This window comes from Canis aureus, chromosome 9 (genome assembly GCF_053574225.1).
Source record: "Canis aureus isolate CA01 chromosome 9, VMU_Caureus_v.1.0, whole genome shotgun sequence".
NCBI lineage: Eukaryota > Metazoa > Chordata > Mammalia > Carnivora > Canidae > Canis > Canis aureus.
The window spans coordinates 44,598,976-44,615,627 of NC_135619.1; the positions used below are offsets into that span (position 1 = coordinate 44,598,976).

At 39.5% G+C, this 16,652-nt stretch overlaps 1 protein-coding gene across 7 annotated transcripts in view; it reads left to right on the forward strand.

Annotated features, from left to right (window-relative positions):
* Window positions 1-6,224: 6,224 nt before the first annotated feature.
* PALS1 (protein associated with LIN7 1, MAGUK p55 family member) overlaps window positions 6,225-16,652 on the forward strand; it is a 75,295-nt gene continuing 64,867 nt past the window's right edge. For 3 of the 7 annotated variants that reach the window (XM_077909686.1, XM_077909685.1, XM_077909688.1), the window contains exon 1: window positions 6,225-6,409. The gene's annotated coding sequence lies outside the window, so the exon portion shown is untranslated. Of the gene's footprint in view, window positions 6,410-6,812; window positions 6,973-16,652 lie in introns of those variants that run through there. The other 4 variants (XM_077909690.1, XM_077909692.1, XM_077909687.1 and 1 more) reach the window with 3 other exon arrangements.

Here is a 16,652-nt window from a genome sequence, read left to right on the forward strand (position 1 = left end):
AAAAAAGTGTGTAAGTCCCAGATATCTGTTTCTACTGAGCTTTTTGCAAATTCCTCATTAGAATTGCCTCCTTTATCTGATCTGTAATTTCCATCGGAAACTCTGTTCCTGATTGACTTCCCTGACCCTGTCTCATGGCAGGAATATATATGCTTTGAATTGACACATCCATTAAAGGGTCACACATATAATAGGCCCTTGTAATCTGTTAGATGTTAGAAACAAAATACCTAAGCTTGTCAGAGATTCATGGAAGTTCAGAAATAAAATTTAAGTGCAACTGATTTTGATTTTTTTTTTTTTAAGATTTTATTTATTTATGAGAGACACAAAGAGAGAGAGAGAGAGAGGCAAAGACACAGGCAGAGGGAGAAGCAGGCTCCAAGCAGGGAGCCTGACGTGGGACTTGATCCCAGGTCTCCAGGATCACACCCTGGACTGCAGGCAGAGCTAAACCGCTGTGCCACTGGGGCTTCCCTGATTTTGACTTTTGAAGAAGCTTTCTGTTTTCTAATTCTCAGCTGTATTAATTAAATGAGGGATTATTATAGTAGCTGCAATGAACCATGAAGCATAGGAAGAAGGTGGTAAAAAGCAAATAGTTTTCTTTTCCTTTTTCTCTTTGCATTTGCTATGCTTTCTTCCTCCTTCACCATACAGATCACCATTTAAGAACAAAAACAATCAATTTTTGGCAGAAGTTATTCCTTTTTTTCTTTATATATATATTTTTAATTTTACTTATTTATTCATGAGAGACAGGGAGAGAGAGAGAGAGAAGCAGAGGGAGAAGCAGGCTCCACGCACGGAGCCCGACACGGGACTTGATCCCAGGTCTCCAGGATCACACCCTGGGCCAAAGGTGGCACTAAACCACTGAACCACCCGGCAGAAGTTATTCCTAAGATAGGCTAGTCATAGGCCAAACATTTGACAAAGCTGAAGTTTTTCTGTGACTTTTTCATCATCCCTATTCCACTTAGTCATGTCTATTTCTTTCATTAAGTCATTCATTCAACAAATATTTATTGAGTACCATCTGTATGTCAGGTACTGTTACAGATGCTGGGAAATCATAAAAATAAGTAGTGATGAGTAAAATAGACAAAGTCCTTGCCTCATGGAGCTTACATTCTACTTTGGGGAGATAGATAATAAATATACAATATGTCAGATGGTGAATAAAAACAATGAAAAATAAAGTTGGGGAAAGGGAATACGGAGTGCTGGGAAGTAGGGCATGAAGATGTTACTCTTTTATCTAAAATGGGGCTCACTGATAAGGTAACATTTGAAATTAGACCCAAAGGAAGTGAGGGAGAGTAGGCATGTGGATATTGGATATTTCAGGTATAAGAAATAGTGAATGCAGAGGCTTCGAGGCAGAAGCTGCAGAACATGTAAAGAGCAGCAAAAGTGCCAGTATAGCTGGTATGAAATGAGAAAGGGAAAGGGTAGTAAGAGTAGAGATGAGGGAGATCACATTGGACTATACGCTATTAAGCAGAACAGTGATTTGATTTCACTTTTATTTTAATAGGATCACTAGGCTCCAGTATTAAAAGAAAATATGGGTGGGAAGAGTCTATTGCAGTAATCAAGGCAAAAGATGATAATGTCTTTGAGGAAGATGATAGCAGTGGAAGTGGTGAGAAATGGTTAGATTCTAGATATGTTTAAAAGGTAGGAAATAAAAGGATTTCCTGATGGATTGGATGTGTTGTGTGTGAAAGAAAGCCTGAACAACTGAAATAGGTAGCATTACCATATACTGAAATGAAGAAAACTGGACACAAATACAAAGTTCTGACATGTTAAATTTGTAATGCTCATTAGAAATCCTAATGGAGATGTTGGGTCAGCAGTTAAATATACGATTCTGGAGTTTGAGGCAGAAGTTCAGGCTAGAGATCAGTTTAAAGTTGACGTGTATAGATGGAATTTAAAGCCATGAGATCAGATGAAGTCATGTAGGGAGCGAATGATAAAGAACATGATAAGAATAAGGACATGATAAGAATATGCAATAAGTTGTTAATGCATACAGTTCAGTGCACTGTTTTAAACACTTTATACATATAATTCATTTAGTCTTCACAACCACCATGGGATGTAGCAACTTTTATTATCCTCAATTTATAAACGAGGAAACTGAATCTCAGAGAAATTAAGTGATTTCCTTCTGATAAATGGCCAGCAAATGGTAGAGCTGGGATTCAAAGCCAGGTGGAGTAAAATATTGACTGTTAGAATCCTGGGACACTCCAACTTTTAGCATTCAGGGAGATAAAGAATCAGCAAGGAGATGAGAAGGAGGTTCTAATGGGTAGGAAGAGAAGCTAGAGTAATGTTTCCAGAGCCTAGAGGACAAAATGGAGAAAATGCACAATGCCATCAAATGCTGCCAGAGATAAGGAAGATGAGAACTCTATTAAATGACCTTTGCATTTAATAAAGTGGCTCTAATCAGTGACCTTGACAAAGGCTGTTCTGAAGCAGTAGTGGAGTTAAAACTCAGAATCAGTCCAAGAGAGGATAAAAGAGGCATTTAAGTTTCAGCTCTGGAGTTCATCAGAGATACCACCCTACACCCAGTCACAGGTATTCACATATTGGTGTGAATTAAAGCAGCAGCTGAGATTTGTTGTACAAACAAAACATTTGATTGGGAGCTTGGTGAGGAAAAGCTACGGGTAATTTTATAGCCATTTTCAAGGAGAACAAACTTGATATCCTTTCTGTTGGCATCTAGTCTTGGTCTTTCCTTCATTAAAAATTTCTAATCTCCAAATTTTCCTATCTCCTCTCTTTAAAATAAAATTTCTCCAGGACCATGTTTTATTTGTCTACTCACCCCCAGCCTAGCACAGGACTGACCAGAAAATGTACCAAAGAAAGTGTGATAAATGCTTAACATCCTAAATGTTGACTATCCTACCCTGAAGTTATTGTTGACTACTTGTTGTTCCCATAATAAACCCATGCTTTTCCTTGCGTACTTCACTCAGTTATTCAAATTGAGGAAAAGTTTTATGCCCATCTTTTTAAAGCCATGTACAAGATCTTGGTTTTCCTATTATTGTGGGTATTTTCATAATAATTTATTCTGTCCCTTTCTCTGTCCCCCATCATTAAAGGGAAAAGCTTCTTCTAGTATAAGACTTTGCCTTTGAGCCCACCAGTCACCTTATTTTCATTTACCATACTTTTCCTGGTATTTTACCTACATGGACTTGTCCCTTTCTCCGGCTTACTCTAAATTCCTCCAAGATGGGAACTGTCACATGTTTTAATTCCTTACAACACAGTGCTTAGCACATAAGAAGTACTCAATATATATTTTTTAATTAATGGGTGAATATTAAAGTTATTTGAGTTGAATGATACTGACCTGTACTAAATGATACTGCTGCTAACCTTAGACAGTGGGACCTTCCATTCTACACAGTAACAGCTGCATAACGTCCTTAATCTAAAGACATAATTTTTAAAGCTAGATTTAGGAAAGGCTAAGAAATACTATAACATATCAAAATAATAACTAAACCAAATGAAATTCAAAAAGGTCATGGTTTGTTTGCTTTTTAAAAATATATTTAACACTTTTTTAGATATGTAGTTAATAATGTACCTAATGGCGTATTTCATAATTTCTCTTATATATGAATCAGTGAGTATTCTTTTAATTTACGTTCTTTCTTTTCTTTTTTTAGATTTTTTAATTTTATTTTTAAGTAATCTCTATACTCCATTTGGGGCTCAGAATCCTGAGATCAAGAGTCACATGGTCTTCTGACTGAGCCAGCCAGGCTTTTCTAATTTACATTATTTCTGATCATCTGGTTCACACAATTGTAGGAGATTAGGCTGCTTATTCAGTTATGGAAACTCGGCCTTCACTAGTACATAGAAGTGATAAAACCAAAGGGATACAATCAATGGCTTCCGTTAAGGATTTCACATATAATAGTGAGTGGTAGAATCTTGAAAACTGAGATTTCAGTCAGACCTGTTGCAAACGGCTGAAATGAAATGTTAATCTATTTCCCCAAGCCTTGAATGAGATAAAATAGTATAACATTATATAAACATATAATAGATGCCGTTGGCAGATGATGGGTTAGGCAGAAGGGTGTTTACTATGGTTACTCTCCACTGTACACTTGACTTACAGTTTGGCTTTTACTACTCACCCAAAATACTGTTACAAATTTGCCAAAGTGACTCAGTGGTGAACTGCCTTGTGCCAAGATTGAATAATTCTTCAGAGGTTTTATTTCTGATTTTAAAAAAATACTTACTTATTTATTCACAAGAGACACACAGAGAGAAATAGAGGAAGAGACACAGGCAGAGGGAGAAGCAGGCTCCATGCAGGGAGCCCAACATGGGACTCGATCCTGGGTCTCCAGGATCATGCCCTGGGCTGAAGGCAGTGCTAAACCACTGAGCCACCCGGGCTGCCCACTTCAGAAGTTTTAAACCACAGATTACCATTTCATTCTACTTGAGGATGAATATTACATTTTCTTAGCCCTCTAAGCTACTCATGTTAGATTCCATATGCAGAGGCTACCAGAGTCTTAAAATTAGAAAATAAACAAGAAAAACAAAACAAAACAGTAGTTAACTCATTATATTGCAGATGAGAAAATTTAGGCCCAGGAAACCTGTCACGCATCCAAGTAGTTGTCATCAATCACAGAACTAGTAATCATCAAAACTATAACTCTTATCACCTTGCCTCCAGTTTCCATACCTTCCACTCTTCCAGCTATCCTTTTTTTTTTTTTTTCACACAAGGCCAATAATTTGAATGATTTGGGGATTCTGGGAATGTCTCTATTTAGCAGAGAGTAAAATTTTAATCTGTCATTGGGTCTAACCTGTTTTAAAATGAAAATACCTTTAGGAATTAAAAATGATATTTTATAGCACTTTACAAAGGCACTTCCACATATTTTGAGATCAGCAGCTGGTATCTCATATAAATAGTTATCATCATTTTATTAGGGTGGAGTCCTGTGACAAGAGTCCAAGTAGCTGGAGAAGCAAGTCTAGGTAGCTAGAGGGTTCATTTGGGTGAAGGTGTTTTTGCAAAACTGCTTGGGGCCAGGCCAGGCAGTTGGGAGATATGGGTAAAGAGTGACTGTCTCTCTATAGAGGCTGTTTCTTTGAACAGGTAGTAGTTCTTAACTGGAGGTGATTTTGCCACCCGGGGAACCTTTGCCATCATCTAGAGACATATTGATGGTCACCAATGAAAGTAGTGGTGCCACTGGCACTCGGCAAGCAGAGACCAGGGATGCTGCTAAACGTCCTACAAGGCAGAGAACAGTCGCCACAACTTATTAACCGGCCCAGATGTCAACAGCCCTGACTTGAGAAACTGTGCTGAAGGAAGAAAACCTCTGTGGTGGAACTAGAGGAAGCTTCTGGAATTGTTACTTATTTTACACATTTACGAGAAAATGTCACATACACACATTTTTTTTTTCTTTTTGGATGTGGATAACAGTGTCTAGGATTATCTGGATTTCCTTGCACTGCATATGGGTTGGCCCCGCTAACTAAGTGCATTCACTGGAGTTTTGTGCCAACAGCTGTGGCCCTCGGCATCCTTCCTTTCTGGTTTTCAGAACTCGGTCCTAACTGCTAGCTTTCGGGTCTTTTGCGGTAGCGGAGAATTCTGTGGAGACGTCACACATCCAGGTGTTTACGTCGTGGTTCTTTCTTTAAACAAATGTTAAATTGCAAAAAAAAAAAAAAAAAAAAAAAGTTAGATTGCGTGACGTGCCTCACAGGACACAGGGGTCGCCTCAAGGGAATCAGATTTTCTTCAGGAACTGACGGACCTCCGCGGAGAGGAAGGTCAGGGGCTGTCCGGACAACAGCCCGCGGCCGACCACGGCTGAAGGAAAACCTCCCGTCCCCGCAACAGCCCTCCCGCGGGCGAGCACGAAGCCCTCGGTACCTTAGAGGCGCGCGAGGGCGCGCGCCCCGCCGCTCGGGACTGCGGAGGGCCAATGAGCGGGCCCGCTCTCCACGCCGGCGCGGGGTTGGGCGAACCGCGCCAGCCTCCCGGCCCAGCGGCGGGCGGGGCGGGGCGCGCCGAGGAGCAACTGGGATAGGCGCGCCCGCTGCGCCAGCGTCCCGGGGGCGCGTGCGCGGTCCCGCGGCGGCCGCGGGGGCTGGTCTCGCGCGGTCTCGAGGCGGAGTCGCTGGCGGCGGCGGCGGGGACGGCGGCGACTGGCGGCGGGGCGGAGGCGGGGTCTAAGGCTTGTGAGGTGGAGAATCGGGAGTTTCTGGATTCTTTATCCGGTGTTTTAAGTGCCGCCGGGGAGCTGTCGTTTGTGCAGTGTGTGGGAGCGGCCGGGGCGGGAGGATCGGCGGCCGCCGTGGCGCAGAGGTAAGAGGCGGAGCAGCCGCGGCACTCTGTGGAGATCTTAATCAACAGGTCCCGGGGAGCGCGGCGGGGGAGGGGCGGCGGGGCTCGTCCCCTCCCCCACACGCCGCTCCCCCGGGCCCGGGCGGCACCCGGGGCTGCAGGGCTGGCTGCCCCAGGCGGCGGGAGCCGCGGCCGGCCGCGGAGGGCGTGAGCCCAACCTTTGTCCCTCAGGAGGACGCCGCCGGCCCTGCCCGCTCGCTCTGCCTCGGCGTGGGACCACCTTGCCGGGGGCCGCGGCCCTCCCCGCCCGCGCTGCAGGGGGCCCGGCCGGGAGTTCCCTTGCCCTCTGCGCCCCCCGCCTGGGGTTCGCGGCCCCCGAGACCGCGGCCGGGCGGGGGAAACCGGCGGAGCGAACACACTTTCCTTTAGGAGGCGGAACGCAGTCAGCTTTCCTCTGCCTGACTCAGCCCCTGGTATTCGGCTGCTTATTGCGTTCTTGAAACAAACAGTTCCTGCTTCCTTGTGTCCACTTTTAAAGTCTCACCTCGTTAATGGTCTCCGATAATTCACCCGAAGTTTGCAAGGTGAACTTTGAAGCCTGTAAATTATTGTGACCTTCGTTTAATGAGAGACGCTTTAGACACTCTTTGACGCAAATTATGTAACTTGCTAAGAGTAATAACTCACCTTCTGTTCAGTTGGTTGGCTTACAGTAATGTGTACGGAATTTAGGTTTTCGGTCGGAAGGTTTTTCTTGGCACTTGGCGCTAAAATTAAAATCTGATAGCTAAGAGGTCTTTGGAAGTAGCTTAGCGTGTGCGCTTTGTCTCCGTACTCCTTTAGGATTGTGAGGATTTGGAAATCCCGTAGAACAGGACCTGAGAAATTTTGATTTTCCCCACAAGGTAAAAGGTGTTAATATTTCTGATTTTTAAAAAAGCAATTTCATGCTTTAATGACAGTCTCCTAATTATGCCTTTGGATTATACCAGAACTTAATAACCTATTAAATTCTGCAATAGGAACAAATGACATGTGGTTATTGGTGTCTTTGAAGTTTAAGTATTGGTGGTAATGAAATTGTTAAGTAAGCTTTTTTGGATTATGAACTACTGGGGGTTTGTTTTGTTTTGTTTTGTTTTTACTAGTTCCCTGTGGACATGGCATATGAAGTTTTAAAAGGCTCTTTAAACTATTGTAGTAGGCTGAAGCTATTAAATTATAACGTCAGCTCTTCATAGATGAAACAGGCAAAAATCGGAAAAGGAATTCATTATTTTATCTTAGCTAAAGAGAACCAAGTCAATTTTACTATGTATCTAAATGACTTTTGGCTGGACAGACCTGAACTTGGCAAGTAAAAATGAACTCATTAATTATATTAACTTGCTTTAGAATATTACAACGGAGAGTTTTACATGACAGTGACCTGAGTCAGTATGGTGGGCTTAACTCTTTATATGCTCTTTCTCTGACTTACGACCTTGGTTAAAAAGTTCATCACAAAAATACCAAGAAATTTGATCCATTTTATGTATCAGTATACGAAGATGTTCTATTTCTCTGATAGTTTCTGATTTCAGGGTGCCTGGGAAAAAATAGTTTCTCAACATAGATTCTTTGGAATATAATTTTTTCTCTATATTTACTGAAACATAGAATTCTTGAATTGGAAATAGTTCTTAGTGTTGTATAGCTTAACCTCTTTCTTTTCCAGGAAAGGGAAGTGAGGTTTATATAGTTAAGTAGTCCACAGTTTGCTTGTTAGTGGCAGAGTTGGAACTAAATGCTAAAATACTTGTCTCCAGATTCCAAGTACAGCGCTCTTTTCACTATATACTGTTGTTAGATTAACAAACCAATAAATTATTCTCAAAATCATAAAATGTTAGCTAGCAGGGTTGATCCTTTTCCTTATGCATTTCTTTCTTTTTCTTAATAACCACTGACCACCATTATTAATTTATTCCCCTACTAAAGTGTTGTTTTCAGTTTTTCAAACAATGTTTAGTGAATATCTTTGTACATGTCTCCTCCAGCACAGGTGTGAGGGTTTCCCCAGAATGTATACCTACCTGTAAGTGGAGTTGTTGGGCCATAGGTTGATGTGCATTTTCAGCTTTACTAACTGCAGCCAAATTTTCCTCTAAAATTTAACATTTTACATCCCTGCTAACAGTATATAAATCATCCTTGCCCATGCTTGGAATTGTCAGATTAGCATGGTCATGTTTTAAAATTTCTGCCTGCCTGGTAAATGATGTTTCGTTTTCTTTGTTTTAAAAAGATATTAACTGGGGTGCCTGGGTGACTCAGTTGGTTAAAGTTTCTGCCTTTGGCTCAGGTCATGATCCCAGGGTTCTGGGATCAAGCCCCACGTTGAGCTCCCTGCTCAGCAGGGAGTCTACTCCCTCTCCCTCTGTGTGCTCCCTCTCAAAAAAAATAAATAAAATCTTAAAAAAAAAAAAAAGGATTTTAACTTTATTTCTAATTTGCAGGAAATGAAATTAATGCTTTTTGTTGTACAGTTGTTTTGACAAATGCATGGAGTTGTGTAACTACCAAAATCAGGTATAGGTCCAGCACTTATAAAATTCCCTTAAGTTACACCTCTATAATCAACCTGCCCCTTGCCTGTAGCCCTTGGCAATTAATGATCTACTGCCTTTCCCTATAGTCTCTTTTCTAGACTATTATATAAACAGAATCATTTGGAATTTAGCCTTTTGAGTCTGGTTTTTTTTCATTTAACATATTACAGTTGAGTAGGCATCCATGTTGTGAGTGTATCAGCATTTCCTTCTGATTGAGTGCTGATTATAGTATTCGTTTGTGGGATGCACCAGTTTATCCAGTAGTTGGAGAACTTTTGAGTTAGTTTTTAAATTAAAAGAAAAATTAACTCTGAAAAAGTTGCTATAAGTCTCTGGGAACAGGTTTTTGTGTGAACATAAGTCTTCATTTCTGGGTTATATAGTAAATATATGTTTAACTTTACTTTAAAACCGGTCTGTGGTAGGCAGAATAAGGGCCCACAAAGCTATCCAAATCCCTGGAACCTGTTAATAAATTAGGTTACATAGCAAAGGCAAATTAAAGTTGCTGTGGAATTAAGGTTGCTAATCAGTTGACTTTAAAATAGGGAGATTATGCTAGTTTACCCAGGTGGGTCCAGTGTATCACAAATGCTCTTAAAAGGGAAAGAAGCAGTAGAATAAGAAAAAGAGATCTAACAACAGAGGCAGCTTCAGAGAGATGAAGAGTTCTTTGTTTTGAGCATGGGAAGAGCCATAAGCTAAGGAATGTGGTGGTCTCTAGAAGCTCAAAAAGGCTAGGAAATGGATTAACATTTGGAGCCTCCAGAAAAGAACACAGCTCTGCCAATGTCCTGATTTTAGAGCAGGGAGACCTAGGTCAGAGTTTTTAAAGCACAGAACTGTAAAATAATAAATTTGTGTTATTTTAAAACATTAAGTTTGTGGTAATTTGTTAAAATAGCAGACCTTTTCCAAATTGGCTGAACTGCCTGGTATTCCTACCAGCAATGTATAAAGAATGTTCATTCCAGTTACTTTACGTCCTCATAGCTTTGTATGGTCAGTTTATTTAGTTTTACATTCTGATAGGTTTGTAGCAGTTTCTCACTTTTTTTAAATTTGCATTTTGTTTTGACTAATGATGTTGAATATTGTTTCATATACTGATCTGTGTATTTTCTTTGGTTAAGTGAAATCTTTTGCCCATTTTAATAATATTGGATTTTCTAAGTGTTGAGTTTTGAGAGTTTTTTATAGTCCAGGTGATTTACAGAGATTTTCTCCCAGTCTGTTGCTTGCCTTTTCCATCCTCTTGACAGTGGTTTTTGAAGTACAGAGGTTTTATTTTATTTTATTTTATTTTATTTTATTTTATTTTATTTATTTATTCATGAGAGACACAGAGAGGCAGAGACATAGGCAGAGGAGGAAACAGGCTCCATGCAGGAAGCCCGATGTGGGATTTGATCCTGGGACTCCAGGATTACACCCTATGCTGAAGGCAGGCGCTCAACTGCTGAGTCACCCAGGCATCCCAAGGTTTTATATTTGATGAAGTCCAAAGTATCATTTTTTTTTTTATGGATCTTTTGACATTATATATAAGCACACTGTATAAAACAAGGTCACAAAGGTTTCTCTTCTGTTTTCTTCTATAAGTACTATAGTTTTATATTTTACATTTAAATCTGTGTTCCATTTTGAGTTAGTTTTTATATAAAGAGAATTTTAGGTTGAGTTTCATTTATTTGTTCAGGTCTGTTTCAGACCATTTGTTGAAAAGACTGTCCTTTCTCCATGGAAGTGCATTTGTCTCCTGTTCAAAAACCATTTGACTACATTTTTGTGGGTCTATTTCTAGACCCTTGTGTTTTATTGATATGTTTATCCTTTGCCAGTAACAGTGTCTTGATTACTGTAGTTTTAAAATAAGTCTTGAAATCAGATAATGTGAATTCCCCAACTTTATTATTTTTAAAAAATAGTTTTAGCTATTTTAGTTCTTTCACCTTTCCATATAAATTTTAGGATTAGCTTGTTGATATCCACAAAAAAAAAAAAATCGGCTGGGCTTTTGATTGGGGTTGTGTTTAATCTACAGATCGACTTTAGGATAATGACGTTTTAACAAAATTGAGTTTTCCAATCTATGAGCATAGTATTTTTCTCCCGTTTACTCAGATCTTTGCTTCCTTTCATGAATGTTTTTTAGTTTTCAGCATATGGGTCCTGCTAATATTTTATTTAAGTCTATACCTAAGTATTTCAGTTTTTTGGTCCTATTATAAATGGTCTTTTAAAAAAAGAAAGGTAAGTTTTAGGGCACCTGGGTGGTTCAGTCAGTTAAGTGTCTGCCTGCCCCATGATCCTGGGGTCCTGGGATTGAGCCCTGCGTCAAGCTCCCTGTTTTGTGGGGAACCTGCTTCTCCCTTTCCCTCTCTCTCCTTCCCCCACCCCCATAAATAAAATTGTAAAACAAAAGCAAATTTGTTGCAGGGGGCATACCTGGGTGGCTCAGGTGGTTACGCATCTGCCTTCGGTTCAGGTCATGATCCCAGGGTCCTGGGATCAAGCCCACATCTGGTTCTCTGCAGAGCAGGGAGCCTCCTTCTCCCTTCCCCTCTGTCTGCTGTTCTCCCTGCTTGTGCGTACGTGCTTGCTCTCTAGCAAATAAATAAATAGAATCTTAAAAAAAAAAAAAAAAAAACCCCAACATGGGTTTCTAATTGATCATTGCTAGTATATAGAAATACAGTTGATTTCTTTTATATTGACTTTGTATCCTCAGTTTTTACCAAACTCATTCATTAGTTCTAGGGTTTTTTGAGGATAGATTTCTTAGGGTTTTTCTAAGCAGATAGTTGTGTCCTTTGTGAATAAAGAACTTTCTTTCTAATCTATATGCCTTTTCTTCATTTATTGCTCTTACTGCACATCTTACATTCTAGTGAAATGTTTGAATAGGAGTGATGAAAGGGAATATCTTTGCCTTCATTGCAATCTTAAAGGGAAAAACATTCAGTCTTTCACCTTTAAATATGATGTTAGCTGGGTGGCTCAGTCAGTTAAGCATCCAACTCTTGATTTTGGCTTGGGTCATGATCTCATCATCCTGAGAGTGAGCCCCTGCATCAGGGCTCCCTGCTGAGTGGGAAGTCTGCTTGAAATTCTCTATCTCCCTCTCTCCCACCCCTGTGCTCACTTCCTCCCTTTCTCTAAAATTAATAAATCTTTTTTAGAAATTATAAATACGATGTTAGCTGGAGGTAATTTTGTAGATTTTCTAGATTAGGTTAAGGAAGTTTTCTTCAAGATGTTGCCTAGGATTTTTATCATGACTAGATGTTGAATTTTGTGAAATGTGTTTTCTACATCTCTTGAGGTAATCATATGGATTTCTTATGTTTAATCTGTTAATATGGTGACTCATGCTGATTAATTTTCAAATATTGAACTAGCCTTACATGTTTCTAGGAAAGCTCTGTAGTTTCAAACAAAATAATTTTGGATTTTTCTTCTTTGATTTATATACATTAACATTTATTCTTAAAAATGAAGGAGATTTTATGAACTAAAATGTTTATGAAGTCAAAGGGGTCAATATGTTCCTTAACAGTTATGTAAATTTTACATATTGATAAGACTTAAGTTTTCTTATTTATTTATTTATTTTTAAATCCTTTATTTTTTATTTTTTTATGATAGTCACAGAGAGAGAGGCAGAGACACAGGCAGAGGGAGAAGCAGGCTCCATGCACCGGGAGCCCAATGTGGGATTTGATCCCGGGTCTCCAGGATCGTGCCCTGGGCCAAAGGCAGGCGCGAAACCGCTGTGCCACCCAGGGATCCCAAGTTTTCTTTTTTTTAAATTTAATTTTATTTATTTATTTGAGAGAGGGTGAGGGAGAGAAAGCACAAGAAGGAGGAGGGGCAGAGGGAGAAGCAGGTGCCCCATGGAGCAGGGAGCCCAATGTGGGGCACACTTTAAATTTTCTTGATCTATACTGGAGTTTGTAGACTGTAGTTTACCACTGAAGGATTCCTGTTTAAAATTACTAAATGAAGAAAGAAAATGTTATTTGTATCATTGTAGTCAAGCATTCCTCATGCTGAGTTAATTTAGGAAAGTTATTTATTTAAACAATACATTAGTATTTGAATACTGAAGTATATTTTGAATGAAGATAAAATTATTTAATTGGATTTTTACTTGGAATAAAAGCAATGGTAATTAAAAAAAAAAAAAACAACAACAACAACAATAGCAAAAACCCAGGCTCCTTTCTCACACGAGAAAATCACCTGTAGACTTGAGAAATTATATATATGTTTGTCTTAGAGTAGAATGAATTTAATAAATGTATTAAATCAAAAAGTATGAAGTGAAATTTAAATTGTTAGAAAAAGTCTCTCTTTTGCTATACTGAAGATGTTCATGAAAAATTTAGGTATGTGGTAAAAAAAGATGCATGCTCATTAGATATATTTTAACATTTTGAATTGTGAAGTTTTCCTCCATCAATTCAAACTACAGAAGACAGTTTAATTATGAAAATAAGTTTTCAGAAATCTCATAATCAAGCTGTTTAATTTTATCATTTTTGTAAATTTGTGCTCATTGTGTGATTGAATCATTATTAAATTCAAGCAGTTTGGCTTTTTGTCTCATATAATTTTAAAGTTCCTTTATTAGGTTAATAGTTGTTCCCAAAACTCTAAACATTGAAGTTTTGAGTCCTCTGAGGTTCTTGGCATTTTTGATCCTTTTAGGCAGGGGTTAACAACTTTCTGTAAAGGGCCAGATACTAAATATTTATGCTTTGGGGGCCATATAATTTCTTTCTTCCTTTCTTCCTTCCCTTCCTTCCCTTCCTTCCCTTCCTTCCCTTCCTTCCCTTTCTTTCCTTTCTTTCCTTCTCCCCTCTCCCCTCTCCCCTTTCCTTTCTTTTTTAAGATTTTCTTTATTTATTCATGAGAGACACAGAGAAAGAGGCAGAGGGAGAAGCAGACTCCATGCAGGGAGCCCGATGTGGGACTCGATCCCAGAACTCCGAGATCATGCCCTGAGCTAAATGCAGACGCTCAACCACCAAGCCACCCCAGGCGTCCCGGGGGCCATATAATTTCTATTGCAATTATCCAACTCTGCTGTGACAGTGCAAAGGCAACCAAAGAAGTGAATGATTATTTCAATAAAACTTTATAAAAACAGGGTGTGCCTGATTTGACCCATGGGCTTAGTTTGCCTATTTTTGTTTTAGACAAAAAGCAGAAGAAATGAAAATAATTGTAGTCATGTACTGAGTTGGGAAGTTAGTACATGCTGTAATTCCCAAGCTCTCAGTTTCCTCATCTGTAACATGTTGCCACCTCAGAAGATGATTGAAAAGGTTAAAATAAGGTATACAAGGCACAGAGCAAAATTTTCTGGCACATAGTAGATACTTAATAAGTATGTACTTCTTCTCCCTGAGTTTTATTGCTGCACGGTGCTTTGTAACAAATCGACAGATATGAAATAATTAAGGAAATTCAGGTTTTATAAGTCTGTAGTATGTCTAAATAGTTATTCCAGATATTAGAAATTATTAGAATAACAGAGGGTCACCTGAGTGGCTCATTTAATTAAGTGTCTGCCTTCCACTCAGGTCATGATCCCAGGGTCCTGCATTCGAGCCCCATGTGGAGCTCCCTGCTCAGTGGAGAGTCTGCTTTTCCCTCTCCCTCAGCTCACTCCCCAGCTCATGGTTTCTCTCCCTCTCACTCAAATAAATAAAACCTTTAAACATATATATATTTTAAAAGAATTAGAAATAATTGTGTTTATATTTATAGCCAAATTATTTTAAATTAGAGCTTTTTTAATGTTTTGTTTTTTAAGATTTTATTTATTCATAGAGACACAGAGAGAGAGAGGGGCAGAGGCACAGGCAGACGGAGAAGCAGGCTCCACGCAGGGAGCCCGATGTGGGACTTGATCCAGGGTCCCCAGGATCAAACCCCGGGCTGCAGGCGGCGCCAAACCGCTGCGCCACCGGGGCTGCCCCTAAATTAGAGCTTTTTTTGATATAAGTTATAATTGCTTGGCTTCACATCAAAAAAATTAGAATTTGGGCCAGCCCGGGTAGCCCAGCGGTTTAGGGCTGCCTTCGGCCGGGAGACCTGGGATCAAGTCCCATTTCGGGCTCCCAGCATGGAGCCTGCTTCTCCCTCTGCCTGTGTCTCTGCCTCTCCCTCTCTCTCTCTGTGTGTCTCATGAATAAATAAATAAAATCTTTTAAAAAAATTAGAATTTGTGTTGAAATATAATTTCATATTTTGAAGGTTTTACACTGTCACAGGAAATGATAATATCACTTTAAAATCATGACTTTGAGGACGCCTACATGGATGGGTCAGTGGGTTAGTGTCAGACTCTTGATTTTGGCTCAGGTCATGATCTCAGGGGTGGTAGGATCCAGCCTGAGTGGGGCTCCATGCCCAGCAGCAGGTCTGCTTGTCCCTCTTCCTCCCCCTCTGCACCTCCCCCTACTCTCAACATGCACATACATACACTCTCTCTTTAAATAACCAAAATCATTTTTAAAATGCATTACTTTGATTTGACCTAAGAAGTAGGCTTTCTATATTTTGCTTGTATGCTCCAGAAGTTCATTTAAGACTGCATTCATTTAAAATAATTGCCTCCTATGAGTACACTCTCTGAAAATTATGTAAATTACATTTTATTAATACTGATCATGCACATAACTACTGCTAATGTTTTGCGAATCAGATGGTTCTTTGGACCCTTCTCCTGAAACACATAAATGTTGTGTATATAGTATCGGGATTCATGGAAATTAGATTTAAACCTCTAATCCAGGTGATTCATCTAAGGGCTATATGAGTGACCTGCAGATGTTTTCAAAATAATGATTCACTTTAAAAGTAATCAATAGATACTTAAGAGTTTATGAAAGGAAATTTGATAATTCTTTGTAGGCATCTTGAAGGGACAGTGTTCCTTGTATACCTTACCCATTTATACATTATAATTTATCTTTTTACACTTTATAGTAAGAGTAGTAAATCATTTGGCTAAATCACGGTACTTTTTGCTTTTCTCTCTTACTAGAACAGTATCCCTTGCCCCTCTTAATGTGTTATGCAGTATGTATATCTTTTGTATATATTTTAAATATTAACTGCTACATTGTAATGTTTTATCAGTAGTCTCCCTGTTTTTTTTTTTTTTTTTAAAGATTTTATTTATTCATTCATGATAGTCACAGAGAGAGAGAGAGGCAGAGACACAGGCAGAGGGAGAAGCAGGCTCCATGCACCGGGAGCCCGACGTGGGACTCGATCCCGGGTCTCCAGGATCACGCCCTGGGCCAAAGGCAGGCGCCAAACCGCTGCGCCACCCAGGGATCCCTAGTCTCCCTGTTACAAATGAGGAAACAGAGGCTCCAAGAGATTAACTGTTTTATCCAAAGTCTTATTGCAAGTGATAGCAAGGATTTGAATTCAGTTTGACTTCAAAGTCCTTGGATTTTTCTACTTTGCCTATATTTTAGACTATTTTGAGATTTATTTTAATAGTGTCTTTTTGGTAAAATGAAAATCTTTTTGGGGAAGGCCATTTATGATTTAGTGTTTAAGATGTACTTGAATTAAAATGAAGAGTCTTGAACCTGTAAATTGCATGCTCCTGAAGGGGTAGGAGCTATTGTCATTATCTTAGT